This window comes from Macaca fascicularis, chromosome 5, assembly GCF_037993035.2.
Source record: "Macaca fascicularis isolate 582-1 chromosome 5, T2T-MFA8v1.1".
In the NCBI taxonomy this organism is placed as follows: domain Eukaryota; kingdom Metazoa; phylum Chordata; class Mammalia; order Primates; family Cercopithecidae; genus Macaca; species Macaca fascicularis.
Window position 1 is genome coordinate 103,165,648 of NC_088379.1, and position 23,834 is coordinate 103,189,481.

Here is a 23,834-nt window from a genome sequence, read left to right on the forward strand (position 1 = left end):
AGACATAGTTGCCTGGGAAAGAAATTTCATTTATAAAGAAAAAGCTCCCTATGGCAGAAACATGGGGAAAAATAGATTTTTCTGACTTATTATTAAAGAGAATAACTGATTATTTGTAGTTTAGAAATACACTTATGAAAAGAGAAAGGCACATAAGTCTATGGAGTCAATTTTCCTACCTAAGTAGCTTCTGCTTTTGCTCTGAGAATATAGTTTTAATGTAATAATAACATGCTAATTTTTTCCTTATGGGGAAAAAATAAAATGCTAAGCTTAAATAAACTTTAAAAATCATATAATCCTAAATATTAATAAATGAAGAAACATGCCAATTATATAGGCTTCTATTTTGCCAGATATTTTGATATTTTTTATTTAGGTCACTATACTGGATAGCAAAATTCTGATGAGAAAATATGTCCTGCCTAGATTTATGTGATAATCAAAATGATGTATGATTTACTAAAACCACCATTCTTTTCATGCTTTCAGATACATTAAGATTTATATAATTTTATTCTACAGCACAATAAATTGATTATACGACCCTTAATTTTGATACAGTCTTTTTGAGAACGTAAGTAAAGGCTTTTAAGGTCATCAAATTTTGGTAAGAATCACCTGGGGAACTTATTAAACTCATAGATGGTTAGCTTCAGTAGATCCTGGTAGAGCTCAAATATTTGCATGATTAGCAGACACTTGACACATGTAATCTACTTACCACACATTAATATAATTCAATGAGAAACACCTCCAAAAGATACAAATACTGAAAAACCTTAATCATAATAGAATGTGGTTCACCAAAAAGAAAACTGTACAAAGAGGTCATGGGAAGTTTAATTTAAAATTAAACATATTTGTAAAATAGGTTCCTATTTTACAAGGAACCTATTTTTTATTTAACTAAGCAAATACACTTCATTAGGAAGTAAATTAAGAAAGAAAACTGTATGCATACAAAATTATAAAGATACAATTCCAGTTAATTACAAGTCAGTATCTCAGAATGCATGATCTCAAAGTTAATGCAATCCAGGGAGATATCCATAAAAGTACACAGACCAGATTCAGATAGTGGTGCCACTGAGTATGTGGGCTTTGCAGATTATATTTATGTTGTATATGCTATAGTGTTTATTGTGGGAGTTACGTGTTAAAAGAAAGTTAGGATAAATGGATGAAGTGATTTAAAAATAGACCATAGGAATAGTATAGTTGTCTTCAAACACTCAAAAAACATTCATGAGGGTAACACAGAAACCATATAAAATGTTCCAGAGGACTAGGAAAATTAAAAAAAGTTATAAGGAACGGAATTGTGTACTATAAATAGCCTTCAGCAATTATAGCAATCCAATAAAGCAAAATCATATAGAAATATTTATGAAAAATGAAGACAAGGTGATTTTTAAGTAGCCAGAATATTATGAAAGCAGGAAATTAACATGGCTTAAAAAATTTCCCAACATATTAAAGGCTGTAAAATACATATGAAACACCAGGCTAAAGGTGACATAGTGCCTAATCTCTACTTAAGCCTTTTACAAATTATATCAGAAAGTTAAACATGCTGTTCTAGATATTACGTTCTTTCAGGCAAGAATTATTTGTGTCCAATATATAGCTTATTACCCAGCAGAAAGCAGACACATCATAGATATTTCAAGGTCTAGATCTAGGTAAACTGGCAAATGCTAAGGGAGAGAAAGGAGTTGAGGAAGAATTAAAATCTGGCACTATAAATGACATAAGTGATTGTTTTCTTACACTGTAGTTTACCAACGTGTGGTCTAGAGAGTGCTTCTCCAGTTTAATGGGCAAGTAATCAATAAGATTATTGTCAAAAATTCAGATTCTGATTCAAAGGCTTGAAAGTCTGCATATCTAACAAACACCTAAGTGATGCTGATTCTTCTGATCCTTGGACTACGCTCTGATAAGTAAAGCTTGGACAACTAGGATCCAGCTAGGCTTTTTTCTTAAAAAGGCAAAGTGAGTCAACCAAATCATGATAGATTCTGATTTAGTGCATCCAAGGAGGGGCATAAAAACATACATTTTAAACATAAAGTGATTTTCTATGAAATCTAAAACTAGAGAAGCATTGGCTAATGAAAAAGGGCTGGGAGGAGGCTTTAGAAATGGGTTTGCAAACTATAAACAACAAGCTTCTTCACACATAGTCCCAGGAGCTTTACACTTTAAGAAATACCCTTAATGTTAATTTTCAAAGGATTTCCTATGAATAAAAATGTTAAGCAATGAGATTGCAAAATGATTTGCTCAGGTCCCTCAACCCCTCTGGTGATGACCCTAAGCCATTAAAAATAAGTTAAGTGGTAGAAATGGAGTGGAAATAAGTTTCAAATCCTCAGAAAGCAAAGAGGTTAATTACCAGGGTTAGTCTAGGACCCAGAACTGTGTATCTTCTATTCAATACTTTTGTTAATAATCTGGAAAGAAGGTGAAGTTTCAAAATTTACAAAAAAATAATTATTTTAATTTTCTTGAGATTAGGGAAATTGGTTGAATTCCAAAAAAATCTAACAATATGAGGTAATTAAGAAACACAAAGGTTGATGAAATCCATTTAAAATATGCCATTTAAAATATGTAAAGGCAAAGCACATTTGAAAAATAAATTTAAATTACTCATACACATTGATGAGCTCTGCACTAAATGTAATTTTCTCAGGAATAAGATTTATGTATCTCTTTGTGCAATTCAATGAAGACATTTGTTCACTACCTAGGGGCAATAAAAATGGAATGAGGTATTAAGCCATATTAAAAGAGGCCAGAAGTAGAACACACATAGTTTAATACTTCAATTTTGAATCAATAATGTCTTCTTATCTTAAATATAATACTAAGGTGGTCAACTTAGTCATCTCATCTTTAGGAGGCTATATAGAAAAAAATAGAGAACCAGAAAAGCAATGAGAACTATTACACTCATAAGGAAAACGAGGCATACTTTAGGATAAAATGATTGAAGGGCACATTTAGTTGAAAAAGGGAAAATTAAAAAGAAAATGTAATGATATATAAAATAATGAATACTAATGACAAAACCAATTGAACACTCTAATTTACCTATATTTCTAAAGGCCATTTTCTGGTAACAGAAAAAAATACAATCCAATTACATTAGAAAGTAGACAAATATTACAGATAAAGAGTATATTGGCTCTTAACAATGCTTTTCTATGAAAACTCTATTGTAAAGTATTATACTATCAAGGTAAATAAAATGACAGAATAAGATTAGCAGACATTGTTTTAAAATAATAACTATAGAGATAGCTGAAGATGCTATACAGTATATTCAGTAATCTGATAAGTTAGAAGTAGGAAGAAATATTTTTCTTTGTTACTATACTTTACAGAATAGAGTAGAAAAAGAAAATGGAGAAAGAAAAACGTTGCTGTATTCAACCTGACAAGCAGAATGGATCTAATTATTTGCATCTCATATTGCTAAAAAACACTTTTAAAAATACATGAACCAAATCTTATAAAGGAAATGATTTAAAATTAAATAGATACAACGGAAAAGCTGATATCAAGATATGATAATCACTAATTAAGTAATACATACTGTATGTCAATAACTGTGCTAGATACTGAAACTAAACTGATGAACAGAAAAGACATTGTTCTTGACTTCATCAAGCCAACTTCACTGGCAGTCATACTACAATGTGAGACGTGAAATAACAGAGGAAGCATATAAGTATATGATGCAATAAATGTAGAAGAGACATATAATCCAAATTTAGGGCATTGTGTAAAGCTTTCTGAAATACCTGATTCCTAATATGGGTTTTTTAAAAAAATATTTTTCAAGTGAAGAGCAAGAGTTAGAAGAGCTAGAAGCAGTTGCATGGTAAATTCTTACAAATGAAAGAAGTTCAGTATGTCCGAACTGAAAACGAAAAGGGTAAAGGGGCTAGGGAGATAAACCAAGGCCCAGTCATCATGCCATAATAAGGAGTTGGACATTATCATGAGAAAGATGAGAAACTTTTAAATGGCTTTAAATCAGTAGATGCATATTTTTAAACTTTAATTTTAGCAACTACTCTGCCTGCAATGTGAAACATAGACTGAAGGTGGGTGATGCGGAGAAAGACTGAAGGCTGGGAGTTTATAAAGATCAGGTAGATGATTATGGGTAAGGTATTGACATTGAGGATAGATAGAAGCAGACAAACTAGAGAAATGTTTACTAGGTGGATTAACAATTGATTGAATAGGAGAGTTGGTAGTGAGGATAAAGCATTCCAAGTGATGTGTCAAGGCAGTTAAATTTGTAGTACTCTAAATTGAGGAAGCAAGCTCTATTCAACACAAAGATTTAGCTACATAAAAAGAAACATGAGCTGGGCACGGTGGCTCATGCCTGTAATCCCAGCACTTTGGGAGGCTGAGGTGGGTGGATCACCTGAGGTCGAGAGTTTGTGACCAGTCTGACCAACGTGGAGAAACCCCATCTCACTAAAAATGTAAAATAAGCCGGGCGTGGTGAGGCATGCCTGTAATCCCAGCTACTCAGGAGGCTGAGGCAGGAGAATCACTTGAACCCTGGAGGCAGAGGTTGTGGTGAGCCAAGATCACACCATTGCATTCCAGCCTGGGCAACAAGAGTGAAACTCCGTCTCAAAACAAAACAAAACAAAACAAAGCAAAACAAAAATGAGTAGTCTGCACAGACTCCTCGTAAAAATGAAGAGTATGGCGCCTAGAAAAGAGCTCTCTGGGAGATATCAACTTTTTTAGTAAGAAGTGGAAAAGAAGACTAACAAAAAACAGGCAGATAGAAGAAAAATCAGCAGAGTGTGCTATTGATGTCACGAAAGCTGAAACAAGAAACAAAACAAAACAAAAAATGGAGCATCAGCATTGCCAATTATAGAGTCAGGTAGTGAAGTAAGTCAATGTCTCTCCACCAGAATGCCAGCTCCATCGGTCAGTTACTTAGTCTGCTTTGTTCACAACTACAGTCCCAGTGCTTGGGACCAAGCCAAAGAGAGTAAGCATATACTTATTATGAAGTAATAAACTTATCATCATTAATTATTCATTTATTTGGAGTCCATACTCTATTTTACACCATTGATTTAGTTCTTGAGTACTTACTATAATAGCAGTACAATTTTTGCAAAGGAAACTGACTTATGTAGTTGTTTTTTTTAAATTAATTAATTAATTTTTATTTAAGTTCTAGGGTACATGTGCACAACGTGCGGGTTTGTTACATATGTATACATGTTCCATGTTGGTGTGCTGCACCCATTAACTCGTCATTTACATTAGGTACATCTCCTAATGCTATCCCTCTCCCCTCCCTCCACCCCACAACAGGCCCCAGTGTGTGATGTTGCACCCTGTGTCCAAGTGTTCTCATTGTTCAATTCCCACCTATGAGTGAGAACATGCGGTGTTTGGTTTTTGCCCTTGCGATAGTTTGCTCAGAATGATGGTTTCCAGCTTCATCCATGTCCCTACAAAGGACATGAATGCATCCTTTTTTATGGCTGCATAGTATTCCATAGTGTATATGTGCCACATTTTCTTAATCTAGTCTATCATTGATGGACATTTGGATTGGTTCCAAGTCTTTGCTATTGTGAATAGTGCTGCAAAAAACATACGTGTGCACATGTCTTCATAGCAGCATGATTTATAATACTTTGGGTATATACCCAGTAATGGGATGACTGGGTCAAATGGTATTTCTAGTTCTAGACCCTTGAGGAATCGCCACACTGTCTTCCACAATGGTTGAACTAGTTTACAGTTCACCAACAGAGTAAATGTGTTCCTATTTCTCCACATCCTCTCCAGCACCTGTTGTTTCCTGAGTTTTTAATGATTGCCATTCTATCTGGTGTGAGATGGTATCTCATTGTGATTTTGATTTGCATTTCTCTGATGACCAGTGATGATGAGCATTTTTTCTGCATAAATGTTGCATAAAGCCTGCATAAATGTCTTCTTTTGAGAAGTGTCTGTTCATATCCTTTACCTACTTTTTGATGGGGTTATTTGATTTTTTCTTGTAAATTTGTTTAAGCTCTTTGTAGATTCTGGATATTAGCCCTTTGTCATATGGGTAGATTGCAAAAATTTTCTCCCATTCTGTAGGTTGCCTGTTCACTCTTATGGTAGTTTCTTTTGCTGTGCAGAAGCTCTTTAGTTTAATCAGATCCCATTTGTCAATTTTGGCTTTTGTTGCCATTACTTTTGGTGTTTTAGTCATGAAGTCCTTGCCCATGCCCAGGTCCTAAATGGTATTGCCTAGGTTTTCTTCTAGGGTTTTTATGGTTTTAGGTCTAACATTTAAGTCTTTAATCCATCTTGAATTAATGTTTGTATAAGGTGTAAGGAAGAGATCCAGTTTAGCTTTCTACATATGGCTAGCCAGTTTTCCCAGCATCATTTGTTAAATAGGGAATCCTTTCCCCATTGCTTGTTTTTGTCAGGTTTGTCAAAGATCAGATGGTTGTAGATGTGTGGTATTATTTCTGAGGGCTCTGTTCTGTTCCATTGGTCTATCTCTCTGTTTTGGTACCAGTACCATGCTGTTCTGGTTCCTGTAGCCTTGTAGTATAGTTTGAAGTCAGGTAGCGTGATGCCTCTAGCTTTGTTCTTTTGGCTTAGTATTATCTTGGCAATGTGGGCTCTTTTTTGGTTCCAAATGAACTTTAAAGTGGTTTTTTTCCCCCAATTCTATGAAGAAAGTCATTGGTAGCTTGATGGGGATGGCATTGAATCTATAATGATCAGGCAGCAACATTTGCCATTGTGCAATATTTGCTGTTCTGCAGCCTCCGCTGGTGAGACCCAGGCAAACCAGGTCTGGAGTGGACCGCTAGCAAAGTCCAACAGACCTGCAGCTAAGGGTCCTGACTATTAGAAGGAAAACTAACAAAGAGAAAGGACACCCACACCAAATTCCCATCTGTATGTCACCATCACCAAAGACCAAAGGTAAATAAAACCACAAAGATGGGGAGAAACCAGAGCAGAAAAGATGCTAAAAAGATGCTAAGAAGATGCTAAAAATCAGAGCACCTCTTCTCCTCCAAAGGAACACAGCTCCTTGCCAACAGTGGAACAAAGCTGGACACAGAATGACTTTGACGAGTTGAGAGAAGGTGGCTTCAGATGATCGGTAATAACAAACTTCTCCAAGCTAAAGGAGGATGTTCAAACTCATCGCAAAGAAACTAAAAACCTTGAAAAAAGATTAGACAAATGGCTAATTAGAGTAAACAGTGTAGAGAAGAGCTTAAATGACCTAACAGAGCTGAAAACCTTGTCACAAGAACTATGTGACACATGCACAAGCTTCAGTAGCTGATTTGATCAAGTGGAAGAAAGGGTATCACTGACTAAAGATCAAATGAATGAAATGAAGTGAGAAGAGAAGTGTAGAGAAGTAAGAATAAAAAGAAACGAGCAAAGCCTCCAAGAAATATGGGACAATGTGAAAAGACCAAATCTACATCTGATTGGTGTACCTGAAAGTGATGGGGAGAATGGAACCAAGTTGGAAAACACTCTTCAGGATATTATCCAGGAGAAGTTTCCCAACCTAGCAAGGCAGGCCAACATTCAAATTCAGGAAATACAGAGAATGCCACAAAGATGCTCCTCAAGAAGAGCAACTGCAAGACACATAATTGCCAGATTCACCAAAGTTGAAATGAAGGAAAAACTGTTAAGGGCAGCCAGAGAGAAAGGTCGGGTTACCCACAAAGGGAAGCCCATCAGACTAACAGCACATCTCTTGGCAGAAACTCTACAAGCCAGAAAAGAGTGGGGGCCAATATTCAACATTCTTGAAGAAAAGAATTTTCCAACCAGAATTTCATATCCAGCCAAACTAAGCTTCGTAAGTGAAGGAGAAATAAAATCATTTACAGACAAACAAAAGCTAAGAGATTTTGTCACCACCAGGCCTGCCTTACAAGAGCTCCTGAAGGAAGCACTAAACATGGAAAGGAACAACTGGTACTAGCCACTGCAAAAACATGCCAAATGGTAAAGATCATTGATGCTAGGAAGAAACTACATCAACTAACAAGCAAAATAACCAGCTAACATCATAATGGCAGGATCGAATTCACACAAACAATATTAACCTTAAATGTATATGGGCTAAATGCGCTAATTAAAAGACACAGACTGGCAAATCAAAACCCATCAGGGTGCTGTATACAGGAGACCCATCTCACGTGCAGAGACACACATATGCTCAAAATAAAGGGATGGAGGAAGATTTACCAAGCAAATGGAAAACAAAAAAAAAGCAGGGATTGCAATCCTAGTCTATGTAGTTGTTACGAATTTGAAAATGCTTTTTGTTTCTAAACAGAAAAAAAGACACTTTGCAAATTCTGGTGATACTACTAAAAGATACACAAGATATGTTAGAGAAAATTTCATGTTTTTACTTATAATTTCTGACATTGAGCTATACTTAACTATTGACATTTTTATTTTAAAATATCCACATATTAAAATTGCCCTTCTATACCAGATTATAAAAAGTATTTCAGTTTAATACCTGAAAACTCATTTTTATTGTGATATTTTATTATAGTTTAACTATGTCCACCACAGTAATGTTGAATGACATACTAGTATGGTACACAACTTCTATTATCAGATTCTGAGAAACCTCTGTCTCTATTAAAAACAAAATTCAATAAAGAGAGTCAGGTAGATGAATAAGCATGTGAAATGAGTCTGTGGCAAGAGGTACATGATGTGTTCAAAGGAACTGAAAGAGAGTTTAGAGTACAGAAAACAGGAGGCTAGATGAAGGGAGGGTGAGCTAGGAACCACTAGAAGATACTATGTTTGTCTACAGTCAATTGCCTCTGTGGACAAATTGACTTTGAGAACTTCTGAGACATCTAACATATCATTGGACTCAAGATACAAAATGGAATAAAATGAGTTCAGGCATGGTAGGAATGACTTTTGTGGTGAACAGATCAGAGTACCAGTTTCATCAGTGCCATTTACCAACTTGTGGCCTTCAAATGTTATTTAGCCCAGCTGAATCTCAATGTCTCTACCTGCAGTTAGGATAAGGTATACATGACATCATTGTTGTGAGAATTAAATAAAATATTTCTTACATATATTGTTTCTCTAGCCTATTGCGTAGACCTAGTTAAAACTAAATGAGTGTGAGAAAGACAATGTAAATTTTCTCTGATTCGCTCAAAATTAGTTTCACTATATCTAAGTCTTTCACTTTCATAGTCACTCTAAAATACTATGTTTTCCCTTGCCATAATTAGCTTTTGGGGCCTGTAAATAGATTTGGAATGCAAATGCCTAGATTCAAGTCCTAAGATGTCTCTTATTAGTATATGTAGGGTGATGACTTGAACTATGGCTTCCCAAAAGATATGTTCCCCCAGAACCTGTGAAATTGGCCTTATTTGGAAAAAGGGTCTTGGCAGGTACAATTAAGGTGAACATTTCAAGAAGAAATGATACTTGATTAGGATGGACCCTGAAGGTAACAATAAGTTCCTTATTAAGAGAAGAAGGAGAAGAAGGTCACAGAAAGATGGAAGCAGAGACTGGAGTTTTGTTTCTGTAATTCAAGGAATTCTGGGAGCCACCAGAAATTGGAAAAAGACAGACAGAGTTCCTCTAGAGCACTGAGAGAGAGTGTGACCCTGCTGACACCTTGATCTTGTACTTTTGGCCTCCAGAACTGTTAAAGAAAATATTTGTTGTTTTAACCTATCAAGTTTCAGGTATAATTTATTAAATAATTCCTGGGGAACTAATACAGTATATTTATGACTTTGAACAAGCCATCTAAGCTATATGAGTTTCAATTTTATCCTGAATAAAATGATAAAATTATATCCTGTCACATTTAATATTGATTAAATAAAAAGATGTATAAAGTATTTTTAATTATAAAGTAGCACTTCACAGTTCAAAAGTTGAAAGATGTATATAAAAATACTTTTATCTTGGTTTATCTCCCTTTTAAATGATACTTTTAAATTAAAAGATGTGTATAAAAGTATTTTTAACTATGAAGTGCTCCTCAGTACTAAAGGTTTATTATGTTGTCTGATCTGCTGTATGGGGTCTTAAAAGTATTTTGCATAGAATTATATGTATAAATGAAGATAAATAGTGTCTTAATGTTTGTAATCTAGTAGGGCAAAGATATAATGTGCCTAAGAAATAAGTGAAGAAAAGAATAAAGAAACACAAAGAAATATTTACAGTAATACAGTATAATCTTATAAGTAATTTCAGTGGTATGTGTGGAATGAAAAAGGATACGGGGAAGAGTGGTTTGGACTTACAACATGGAATAGCCTAGTTTAGAAAAATCTTATGCTAGTTCTGCATATATTTACCACCTTATATGGAATATTATAACAGTGTTAGTTTTAATTACTTATGTTGTTAAGATTATTTACTGTAATGACTACAGAGAAAAATATTGTTATCTCATGATTTCTAAAAGAGAAGTCAGTATAATGAAAACTAATAAGCCTCCAAGAAAAAAAGAAAATTAATAAGCATCCAAATACTTCTGTAATTGTCAAATAAAAGTAGTAACTAAAGATATTTTGAAACTGAGTAATGTGTATTTAGCTCTATCTATATGAAATAGGGCTTTCAGTTTACTCAGATCATTCACACAACTAAATACAACTTTATGCCATTTCTGATAGTTTTTTACTTAAAATTTTCTTCTGAGAATGTGGCTTCATAATTATTTCTCATCAACATCATCTTCTGTTGATCAGATTGAATTAGAACAAAAGAAATTTTCATCTCTGTTGAATATCAAGGGAGACGTAAATTCTAGTCTCTGCTTTCTAATTGATAACTATATGATTGTAGTTAATGTTTTGCAAATTATAATATCAAGATGAGGAACTCTCACTCGTGTACACAGAAAAAATAACACTCTTATTATTGCTACAAAAAGTATTTTTCTAGATGTCTTTGACAATTGTTAAGTATACAGACATAGATTCAGGGAAGCACTCAAGCTGGTACCTAGGACTGGGGGGCATCTCACATCCTAGTTAGGTGCTTATGGGTCCTTAGATAATGAGATTATATACATAATGCGAAATCCAATGAGGATAAATGTAAAGATACATGCTTAAAATAAATAAATAAATAAATAAATAAATAAATAAATAAAATCTAACACATATCAAAATTAGTTCAGTTCACTTCAGAAAGGGTTGAGGATTGGGTTGTCTACAAGTCCTATTAGGGCCAAGAAAATACTGGAATTGACCAAAAAGATAATGTAATCTTACCTACATAAATAGAAAAAAATGTATTGTATAGCCAATATTCAAATTAAGACGGATTTGTATTTCATTCTATTCGGTATATCTCTGACCACACCAGGGAGAATATGGGCAAATTATTTTACCTCTCTTTGTCTCAGTTTTTTATTTGTAAAATATATACAATAAAGGAACTTACAACATAAAGTTGTGAGAAGTGAGTAAATATATGAAAAACATAATAGTTCTTACATAGGATAAGCACCAAAAAAGTGTTTATAAAATAAAAAATTATATTGGCAATTAGAATCATGATGGGTCTAGAAATTTATTGGACAGTAAGTAATTTTTCTAGCTAATTGGTGCTCACTTCTGTCCCTTCCTTGCCACGTTTTCATCGGGTTTAATTCTATTTTCTAAGTAATACTTTTTGGGACTGGATATCATATCATATTTGATAATTTTCAACTATCAAAATATGATTCTTCTGCTGCTGAATTCTTTTCAGAAAAGGTAAACCTAAAAAATGAATTTTATATATATGCTAGAGGACACACAAAACATATATGTTGAAATTTGGAATATTTTTAGAATTTTAATTTTTAAAATCCAAGAAAACTATACACTGAAGTGTAATACTTTTGAAGGCAAACTCTAATGTAAAGAAAAAAATGAAAGATATTGAGTTTCCAGATACAAATACTACTTGTGTAGCAAATATAAGAATAGTTTTTTCAAGTTCTCAAAGCATATGAGCAGTTGTTTTCCATGATACTAGTAGTTCAGTGAAATCATTTTATTTGATATTACTAATACTAGGCCCTAAGTCCTGAGAAAGAACAAGCCATGTTATTTGTTTTAAAGCAAATCAAACCAGACTGGTAGTCTTAACACTTAATCACTTTCTATTAGAGTAATAACTTGCAATCACAAGACTCTTTTCCATGGATCCTTTTTTCTGAATAATTTACATCCATTATAGAAGTAGATGGCAATGTTCCTCTTTATAGTTCTCAAGTACATCTCTAATTTTCTCTATTATGGAAGCAGTTAATGGCTTACATTCTATTTCTTTATGACATGAATGTTAATAGCAAGGATCTGGGAGATAAGTGGCTAAACTGCAATGAGTGGTTTTGTTGAACATATTCCTATTATGGCAGAAAATGAAATTGTTTTTCTTTTTTTTCTACTTGCTTTCACATTGGTATATCATGGCCATTTTATTTTTGTTACATAATAATATGTTGCTGCAAAATTCAGGAAAACAGTCACCAGACTGTTGTAGATGCTGTAAGTGCAAGTCATCCCTTTTTCATCACTATTAAATATTACATTTCTTCCTGTGAAACTGAGATAAAAGTTAGGCAAGCAGTTTTATGAATGTAGGCTCTAAATTGTGACAATTGTCAGTGCCTCCTAGGACTACTTTCACTTAAACACATCATTTATGAGTCTCCTTTTCTATTTCAGATCCTCAGTATTTGCTTATGTTTTAGAAAAAAAGGATTCTAGACATATTGAAAAGAACAGAGGACTCGGTGTCAGCTAACTGGGGTCAAATTTACTCTGCTTCTCAAGATCTGCAATATCTTAGGAAAATCCTTCTACCTTTCTTGACACATTCTCAACTTGGTAAGACTATTTTGTCTTAGCCCAAGTCTGTCTAACAACAGCAGGCACCTCTGATTAACTAGGGGTATAGCCCTCTCTTTGGTTTGGACTATTCTATCTTTGGGTTAGTCTATTCAACAGTATTTGCAAACCAAACCTCATGAGAGTGACAATGACAAGCCATTTTTCTCAGTATTGGCTCAATCTCATTATCTCAATTTTAAGGCTTGATTTATTGAGTCCTGCTGTACAGACAGACACCTTAACATATTCAAGTTCAAACTTCAACTCCTTATTTTCTAACAATTCTAAGGTCTGTATTTAATTTCTTACCATTATCTTTAACTCTTCTAAAGTGTCATTATAAACAACCTCTGACCTATGTTTCCATTTCCAAACCCATGTTTCCAATTGCTTCAGTTTCATTTTTCTATCCTTTGAGCAGCCCCAGAGAAGTTGGAGTGTTGGATAACAGAGCAACTTCTTCCTCCTCAAAGGAAAGGTGAGAGCTGGGGTTTCTCATCCACTCATACTATGCTGAGCAGTGAGTATGACTTATGGCATCTACCAGTACAAATTATCATCACTGCTCTCCCCTTAACAGCGAGACTATGCCAATCATGAGAGAGGCCCAAGGCTGACAAGAAAGAATCCAGTCTTCAGGGGAGTCCCAAACCAAATTCTTCCCTTCTCTGAGACAGGCTGGAAAGTAGGATATCTTTTTCTGATTGTACAATGTTGTGCCAGGGTAGGCATTCTGGCAGAAGTGTGTCCTGAAGCTTCTTTCTGGCTTTGGTGAGTCTGGTTTGCTATCGCTGCAGTTGCAGGAGCCTTTCCATTAGGTTCTGGATTTCTCACAGAGGGAATTTATCTGTGAATTGTTACTGAGGCAGTGTGGGGGCAGGGGAGCAGGGTTTCTTAGTTCACCATCTTATTGATGTTACTGTCTCATTTCTCTACTATTAAATCTCAGCTTCCTCTCTGTCTTATTTTCTAACTCTCTTTCGATGAAGTGATACAAGTATATAATTTTTTTGAGCTATAAACAACATTCATATCTAAGCCTATGTGTTCTAGAACTTCAGGAATGGAAAAGGAAGAGTATAAAACTCCAATGATAATACTATTAATACTGTAAATAGTTATGCTACCCAACATCTGTTTTTAATGATTTTGTCACTTTTGCTTTGAATGGTGTGGTTGCAAACTATCTTGAACTTCATTTCATCTCAACAGGAGACACTGGCTAGTGATGGGGCTCAGAATATGCCACCCCAAAGTATGACTGTAAGAGGCCAGAATATGTCACTCGAAATAGGCCTTTGCAGCATAAGAATTATTTGAGCTGGTTATTTTGAGAAACTGCAGACACAGAAGAAGCTCTGAAAAGTTACCCTTTTACAAGTAAAATTTACCTCTATAAAGTAAATATCCCTTTGTAATGGTGTCTTTCTAAACAATAAATCACCATAGCCTCTTAATCAAAGGAGAAAGCATCAACTTAAATTTTTAAAACATACTTCTCCCTTGTTCTATGGTGCTTTTCTGGCATGCTTGTCTTAAGCAGATCTTTCCCCATACCTTTCTTTCTTTGTTTCAGAGAACTATGATAGTTAAGCCTGAAGTATAAGTAAACTCTTTGAAACGTACGCTACAGATTTACTCATTTCTTTGGGTTATTTCCCATGTATACAGGAAGTATACATGTCATTAAACCATTTGTTTTTGCTTTGTTATTCTGTCTTATGTTACAGGGATTCCCAGTGAAGAACTGGGAGGAGAAAATTATTTTTCCTCTCCTATACTAGGTAATGTGATCCTACTGAAGATACCAGTAGGATCTCCTTAAACCTCAATCTGCCTAAGGGTATGAAATTTATATAAGATTAATTACTATGTTAAGTTTTCTCCCTGTAAAATAAGATTACTGTCGAAAGAATGATGGTGAGACATCACATTATCTGTCATTAATAACTTGATGCTAATTTTTTAACCTAAAAGGTAACTCAGAACAATTATTTACGGTTGTGCTACCATAAGAGCAAGGGGGCATAATAATTCCATAGATTAATTTGCAAAATCAACATATATTGAATGTTCACTATATGCTAAGCACTCAACATATGCCAAGTCCCACCTAAACAGAAACCCAAAATAGGTAGTACAGAACAGATTGGGAGTAGCATGAAGAAAATAATCTACTAGAAACAGGTAAATACAATAGAAACCTCATCCTTATAAACAGAAGACACAAAGATAAGCTCTTGCTCTGCATAAGTCATTCTTATCTGCCTGTATCATTCCATCAGCTACATATATTTATCATTCCACAAAGGTCTTTATCACTCCATAAATGTTTTACCATAACACATATCACTTACCTGAGCATTAGAAGGCATAAAAGAATCTTATCTTGCTTTAGATTTGAGTACAATTTTTAAAACCCCTGAAATGAACAGAGTCATTATTAGGTGTCTGAAAATAGCTACTTTGAGTGATAAAAACATTTTTATGAAAGATACAGGTAACATCTCCTACATACATTTGCAGGAATAAAGAGCCTTTGTTGCATAAATATTAGACAAAGCACTCTTCGTCTACTAATACGTAAGCAAGAAAGTGGTCATTAGAGTAAATGGTGAAGTTACTTAGGTTTACATCAGTAATGCATGGAATTAACCATATTTAATGTTATTGGAGAGGAATGAGCCATCTTCCTAATCATAATCATCTTGATCCAATTCCATCCTTCAGAAATTTTAATTTATCTAACTTATAAGAAAATGTATTAAAACAAAGGCACTTCACAATATTAGTGCAATGTACATCAAATGCACTAGAGAAAATTACCTAATACAATTTTCTAAGCCATTTAGTATCATGAACCAGGCACTAAAAGGAGAAAATTGCATTTTATGATTTGTAGGCTGTTGAAAACATCACACACCTGAATTCACACAATCTGCATATTTTTATTCTGTTCTCTCAACAAAAAAACCCAAGTATTTAATAAGCCAGAACACTAACTTGAAGATTTTACTGCATTAAACTAAAATAGAATGATAAAACATCTAGCTCTATTTGAGAAACAAACAATAACTATAAAAAACTATAATCATTTCTCTTCTACATTTGGAATAAAATTAAAAGTCTCTCCTTGTCTTTATAGCTATTTTTTTATGAGATTGAAAGAATAAAAGGATTAAAGTTACTAAATAAGAGGACCAAAGAGAAAAGACGTGTATACCAATAGAGTACATTAATTTTTCTTAAAAAAATAATCCTGGCCGGGTGCGGTGGCTCATGCCTGTAATCCCAGCACTTTGGGAGCCAAGGCAGGCAGATTAAGAGTTCAAGAGCTCAAGACCATCCTGGTCAACATGGTGAAACCCCATCTCTACTACAAATACAAAAATTAGCAGGGCGTGGTGGCATGTGCCTGTAGTTCCAGCTACTCAGGAGGCTGAGGCAGGAGAATCACTTGAACCCAGGAGGCAGAGGTTGCAGTGAGCTGAGATTATGCCATTTAACTCCAGCCTGGCAATATAGCGAGACTTCGTCCAAAAAAATAAAATAAAATAAATCCTGTCATACCTTCTTAGGAAGTTTGTGCCAGCATAAAACTAAATTGAATAAACTGGATACAGTTCCTCATTTAGAAAATTAAAGTTATAAAGGGGGGCTCTTGATTTGTAATTCTCTAGTTAGCTATCAGAGAGAGAGAGAGAAAGGGGGTCAAAATAGTCCTTGATATTGCCGTGATGATAAAGAACAAAAGTTTTTCAGATTTTTTTCAAATAAGATGCACAGTATCTATCATTTCTATCTTATCATCATCACGTAGCATACAAAATCATGAAAATGAAACACTGTGAAGAAAATTATTCCTGAATTTTTGTTGATACAATGGTACTGCAAACATGGCAGGGTCACATTTCAACTCAGCCACCCAAAACTGACTCATCTGGCCAAAATGAATAGAATGTAAAACATACCCTTAACCTTAGCATCACAAAGAGGTATAAGGTGACAGAAAAAGACATAAGTGCAGGCATAGATTTCTCAGGCAAGAGAAGGAACTACAGGGCCAAGCAAATAGACAAAAGTTATTCTTGAGGTTAACAACTAATGCAGGCAGAAAGGATTTTGCAGGGCATACTGGAGCAAAGGCAGCAAAGACTCTGCAGAAATCAATTTATAAAGACTATACTTAAAATGACCTTTGAGCAATTGCATTAGCAGATACTAGGAGTTTCTTGCAAATAGAATAAGAATCCTGAAATAAGAGATATCAACACCAAGGAAGAAAGGAATAGTAACAAGAGCAAAGTGACATACACAAATGAGAAATCCAGATTAAAGCAGAACACAGACTACTTCCTAAGCCAAACGAGCCTTTCCTGCATTTTCTTAACAAGGAATAGTTGTCACTTTACATAAGAACCCTCTGGTATATCTTTCAGAGTGGCTGCATATATCTGTGCCAAATACATCCATATACTCTTATACATACCCTTATGATAAAATACATACAGTAGCATATACAGTGACATTGTATGGATTCAGGTTTTCTCAACAAATATTTATAGCATATTAATTAATAAAGTTGAGAATGAATGTGCCAGTCTGGGAAATGTTACTTACTGATTTATGGGCTATGTAAATCCTACTTGATAATTAGTAAAAATCTCAGAGTGGGGAGGAAACAGTAAAACATAGAAAATATGTTGCTCTTTAACACTGGATTGAGGGAGATGAGTGTCCACTGTTAGAGTCTTAGAAGGCAGTCTTCTAAGACAGTTTCCTCCCATCTGTATTTACAACAACCTTGTGTATTCCCCTCCTTGAGTGTGGGCTGGACCTGGTAACTCGCTCTCAAGAGAAAAGGTGAATAAGATCTCACTTCCGAGAATACATTAAAAGAAAGCCTGACTTCACTTATCAAATTCTTTCTGGCTCTTCTCGCTCACTTCCATGAGGGAAGCCAGCTGCCTCATTGTATGCTACTCTATAGAGAGATCCACATGTCAAGGAACTGAGGACAACCTCCAGCCAACAGCCAAGGAGAAACTAAAGCTTCAGTCTGACAGCACTGGAAGTGGCATTCTTTCCCCACCAAACCTCCATGTGACTGAGCCTAGGAGACACCTAGATTGCAGCCTTGCAAAAGACTGAGCCAGATGACACAGCTAAGCTGCACCTAAATTCCCGGAGCAAAGAAACTATGAGATAATAAATGTTACTTTAACATTTAATAAATGTTAATATTAATATAACATTAATATAAGATAATAAATGTTGGGGTAAACTGTTAAACAATGACAGATAAATAATACAATATGACTTTTTAAAGAATTTTGTCTTAACATGGTTTATTTCTCCGTGGTTGTGTCGTATAGTCACTAAAGCCTGAGCAAATGCCTGAACAATTGAAAATTATGCTTTTATTACTCCTAGATTTGGAATAAATTTTGTTAAAACGACTAAGAAATAAACTGACTTCCATGAAGTTGCTTTTTAAGTTTTTGCTATATATTTATGCCACATTATATCAGCAGCCATTTCACCAATGAGATTTCCTTTCTTTTTCTCCTGGGATATCTATTTAATAACAATGAGAAAAAAAAAGAGGAAAACATCTACTTACAAAAATAAAAATAATATTCATTATTTAAACATTACCAAAGAATAACAATTCTTACAAAATTAGAAGTTAAATATATAAAACAATATAATCTACTTACATTGATAGAGCTCGTTGTATTACTTCATTAAAAATTAAATGTATTGTGAATATAATCAATATTAATTTTACATCTAAGTTTAGTACTTTTATTTTTTACTTCAAGTAGGATTGTTGTGCACTTACTTCCTTGTAATAGTCTGTTGCCTAGGCCCACATATGTAGCAAACAGCATCAAGTGTGCGAAGGTCAGGTATTCCTACCCTAATAGGATATGGCATACTTTGTGTTTCTATTTATAGATGAAACTATTTCAAGTCAAACCTTTCTACAATCCCTTTTGTTCTTTATTTGTCCTCTGAAATTTGCAAAAGCTGTTCAGCTTCAATTAATTTCCTGGTTTTTTTGATTCAAGTATGACCTCATTGACCTTTGTCCTAACTTTCTGATTTCCAGAACATTAGTTATTTTGCACTGATTACTACAGTATATTTAACCTTCGATTCTCTTTTCTACACTGGAGTTTTGACCCGTTCAGTTTTAGCTCCTGCCTAAGTTATCTTACCTGTAAGTATTTTATGCTATTTCCAATTCCTAATGTCCTTTTGACAAAAAGATCAAAATATTTTAACCAACACTTCATTACTCAATAATAAATATTTAATAAATATACAGTAAGAGCCTACTGTATGCAAAGCATTTTCAATTCTTTAATTTCCTTGCCTTTTCCTTCTCCAACCTTCCTCAACTGATCCAAGTCATTTGTCCTCTGCAAGTCTCAATCTTTTCTACTTAGTAGACAAATCTGAATGGTAGGGTGATCATATTTAAACAGTGTCTGCTCTCATTGATCAGGCCTTAATATCTGACATCCTCCCAGACTACAGATTATCATGCTGACCCTAAGGATAATTTATACTCCAAAGCAGTGTAGTACAGTGGAAATCGGTCTTGGAGGCAGATGAGTCTAAGTCAAAATTCTTATTCCAACATTTTGGAGTTATGACATCATCAGAAAATTACTTTGTTTTGTAACTATGATATAGTACCCTTCTCTGCTGAAATATAACTAGGAATATTGGCTAAATAGAAAATCTAATGTGCTCTCTCATCAAACATATTGTAAAACTTTGTGTACAGCCACAAGACTCTCTCCTTTCCTTCTTGGAGTACTAGAAGTTTCTAGACAAGGGCAAATAAATCTCATGTGAAGAACATGACTGTTGAATGAGACTCCATGCCCTTTGAGAGAGGGAAAGAACTAGGTCCTCTTTGTAAATGCAAGGGAATATTTTAAAAGAGAGGACTTATCAGGCACTAGAGCAATGAAAATATGTTCCTCTTTAACACTGGATTGAGGGAGATGAGTGTCCACTGTTAGAGTCATAGATCTAAATTCTCCTTTTGTCCATTTACAAGAGAAGAGAGAAGTAGCCATAGGCAAAAATCAAAGTAAAACAAAACAAAACAATGAGAAAGCATGAATCCAGAGATTCAACATCTGGTAGCATGGAACATTCGTTTCAAAAGAGCCAGTACAACATAGTAAAGAAGATCAGAGACTTCTACTCAAAACTTATTCACAGAAGGTGACAACACGAATGAGTAAAATTGAGGGGAGGGAACTACTCAGAAAAGCAAATCTATAGGGAAATGTGTTTGACTCTTTCTTGTCATTAGAAAGAAATGGCCCCTAAAATTTCATAAAATTAAGCCAATCCTTACATAATTTATCAGTCTGGATTTCACACTATTTTTATTGCCCCATATCCCAAGTCAATAGCTTACTTAAAGGTAGTCATAGCTATAACACATATACACCCTTTAAATTATATATCTGTTAAATTAAAACTGTACTGAGAAACTATTTCTCAACTACCAGACTGGGAAATTTTAAAACCTGAACAGTACATACTGTTGGTGAGGCTGTGTGGAAATAGGCACTCCCATATATTTCTGGTGAGAATGCAAACTGGTACAATCCCAAAATAGAGGAATATATATATATATATGGAATATATAAGGGAATATATATATATTCCCTTTCTCCTCTGTCCCCATAATCTGACTTTCAGGAGTTTATCCCAAACATATTAGGCCTACAATAAGTAAAGAGATTTGCACAAGGTTATTAATTTCAGCAATATTTACAATTGCAAAATACTGGGATGTCCAAATATAGGAAATTGGTTAAATAAGCTATGCTGAATTTACACATTGAAGTTCCATGTAGCTATAACAACAGTAAGGAAGATTTCTATGAATTGATATGGAGGGTTCTTCATTAACACGTGTAAAAAAATCAAAGGACAAAAGATACATTGTGTGTTACATGTAGATAAAATAAAGAAAAAAAGATATACTGCATGTTGTATATGTGTATAGCATATGTATATTATGTGACCTTTGTGTAAGGAAATAGGCGCAAAAGAATATATAGATGTACATGTGCATTTAACAAAAGAAACTGAAGAATGATAAACCAGAAATCAAGAAATTATTTACCTACAAAGAGTAGGAGTCCTATTGAACCAGGTAGGAAAAGGTTGGAGTGAATAAGGTTTCTCTAAGTAGATACCGTTGCATAGTTTTGACTTCTAGAAGCATATCAGTGTTTTTCATATTACAAAGACAGTGGATGCAAACAGTGACAAATGAACCAACTTTCATTTCAAATGAATAACACAGCCACACTGAGAGGGAAAAACAAAAACCTAAACAAAACTAATCCCCAGTGTTTGAACATACTTAAAAAAAATTAGTCCAAAGAAAAAGGAAACATAAAGAAATTATGAACTCTTCTTAGTAGGTTGTTTTTATTTTTCTTTTTCACAAACGTATTGGGTATTACAATTCTGAAACTTGTTTTGCGCACGGTACTGTTGATAAAGTGAATAAATGTGTTGATTTCAGGAGATGGTTAAGCAAATGAGCAAATGTGTTGATGTTACATCTCACATTGGAAAAATCAAGTTATGAGTATGTAATCAGGGAAAAATCAACTTATGAGTATGTAATAGTGGAATGGAGAAAGACAAGAGCCCTGTAGTGGGTATTCATGTGATTGGAGACAAGTGCTGACATATATATGTGTGTGTGTGTGTGTCTCCCTCTCTCTCACACACACACACTCTGCTGAGAGGGCTGGAAACAACCATACATACTGCAGTAGCAATGAGCACATTTAGCACCCAGATCTTAATTTCTAAATACCATTTCCCACTAAAAAACAAAGGAACAAAGAGCAACAATAAATAAAAATAATTTTTAAAAAGGCTCCCCAAACGAATTACTGAGTCCAGAACTTGAGCAAGGAAGATACAAAATGATCCCAAACATTCTCTTGTACCAGAAATTACATGCCCCAAAAGTGCTAAAAACAAACAAACAAACAACAACAACAAATGATGGGTAGAGGCAGGTCAAAAGATCCTAGGAGTTATTTGAAGGGGTTAGCATAGCCAAATTTGAATGAACATCAATTTCTTTTCTTTGCTTTCTTTCTTTCTTTTTCTTTTTTTGCAGTTGTTACTGGAGAGGGGTAGCAATCCAGACCCCAAGAAAGGGTTCTTGGACATCGTGCAAGAAACAAGTTGAGGCGAGTCCATGAAGTGAAAGCAAGTTTATTAAGAAAGTAAGGAATAAAAGAATGGCTGCTCCATAGGCTGAGCAGAGGCATGGGCTGCTCAGTTGAATATACTTGTGGTTATTTCTTGATTATATGCTAAACAAGCAGTGGATTACTCATGAGTTTTCTGGGAAAGGAGTGGGCAATTCCTGGAACTGAGGGTTTCTCCCCTTTTAAGACCATATAGGTAACTTCTGGACATTGCCATGGCATGTATAAACTGTCATGGTGCTCCTGGGAGTGTCTTTTAGCATACTAATGCATTATAATTAGTGTATTATGAGCAGTGAGGACAATAGGACGTCACTTTGGTCACCATCTTGGTTTTGGCCAGCTTCTTTGCTGCAATCAGTTTGATCAGCAATGTCGTTATGACCTGTACCTTGTGCCGACCTCCTATCTTATCCTGTGACTAAGAATGCCTAACCTCCTGAGAATGCAGCTCAGGTCTCAGCCTTAACCCAGCCCCTATTCAAGATGGAATCGCTCTGATTCAAAGGCCTCTGACATAGTGATGGATTAGAATCAACTGACTATAACAGAAATCCATTAGTTCATACTGATAATAAACTGATAGTAGATTAACAAATAAAGTGTAAGCCAGGGCTCTTCTTTATAGTAAATAGGTAATAATACAATTGAAATTAGTGGCAGAGTTGGAAAAGATTTTATTTGACAGCCATTATATTAAGGATTGGAGTGGACAAAAATCATCAATTGATGCTAAATATAGGTAAGGAAAGGTTAATGAGGAACAGAATATTTATACAGTCTCAAAGTATCTCCCTATGAATTATTAATTATAAAAGGAAATGATATCTATACAGTGGAGAAAATGAGCAAAATTTTAACCAAATGATCAAAATTAATCTCATCAATAAGAGACAAATAGTCATTATGTGCCTCTATATGTAATATATCCTGAAAAGTACATATATTACTTATATATTATTCCAACAAAAAGTACATAATCTGATGCTAATTATGAGGAAGTAACAGGAAAATCCAAATTGAGAAACATTTCTCAATTTTTTAAGTATTCTCACTTAAAAGACAAAGCCTCTTTCAGATTAAAGAAAACTAAAGATACATGAAAACTAAATGCAGTATAAGATCCTGGATTGAATATTGTATTTCCCAAAAATGCTTCAGAGAACATTATTTTGATAACAGACAAAATTAAAGTGTGAATTATTAATTACCTAAATCTATTCTATCAGTGTTACATTTTCTAAATTTGATAGCTAAACTTGGTTTTATAATACATATAGCGCCATTCTTTGGAAATGCACACTAAAATTTTAAGGCATTGGGGTGGCATGATGCATACAACTATGGGAAGTCAGGATTTACTCCCCCAAAATATAAATGATTGTTGAGCTGAAGACAACTAAGAAGAAGACACAGGAAATCTCTTTGCCCTTCCTCAATTTGCCTAAAAGCAGGCCAAAGATAAAAGATATCACTCTCTACTCTAGCTATCCCGCCTCACTCTAGGTATTCTAGATTTGCAAAAACACAATTTTTTTTTCCTGCCCTGAATCCCACTGCTACCAGGAGGAACAAAGGTTAACCACTGAAGACAATTTTA

At 34.5% G+C, this 23,834-nt stretch overlaps 1 protein-coding gene across 2 annotated transcripts in view; it reads right to left on the reverse strand.

Moving 5' to 3' along the window:
• The window catches only part of STPG2 (sperm tail PG-rich repeat containing 2), a 516,962-nt gene that overhangs the window by 101,623 nt on the left and 391,505 nt on the right, over positions 1 to 23,834 (reverse strand). The window contains exons 1-2 of one of the 2 annotated variants that reach the window (XR_012434968.1): positions 18,677 to 18,878; positions 15,314 to 15,378 (exon numbers count right to left, since the gene is read on the reverse strand). The exons of the other annotated variant lie outside the window; for it this stretch is intronic. The gene's annotated coding sequence lies outside the window, so the exon portion shown is untranslated. Of the gene's footprint in view, positions 1 to 15,313; positions 15,379 to 18,676; positions 18,879 to 23,834 lie in introns of those variants that run through there. 2 annotated transcript variants of the gene reach the window in all.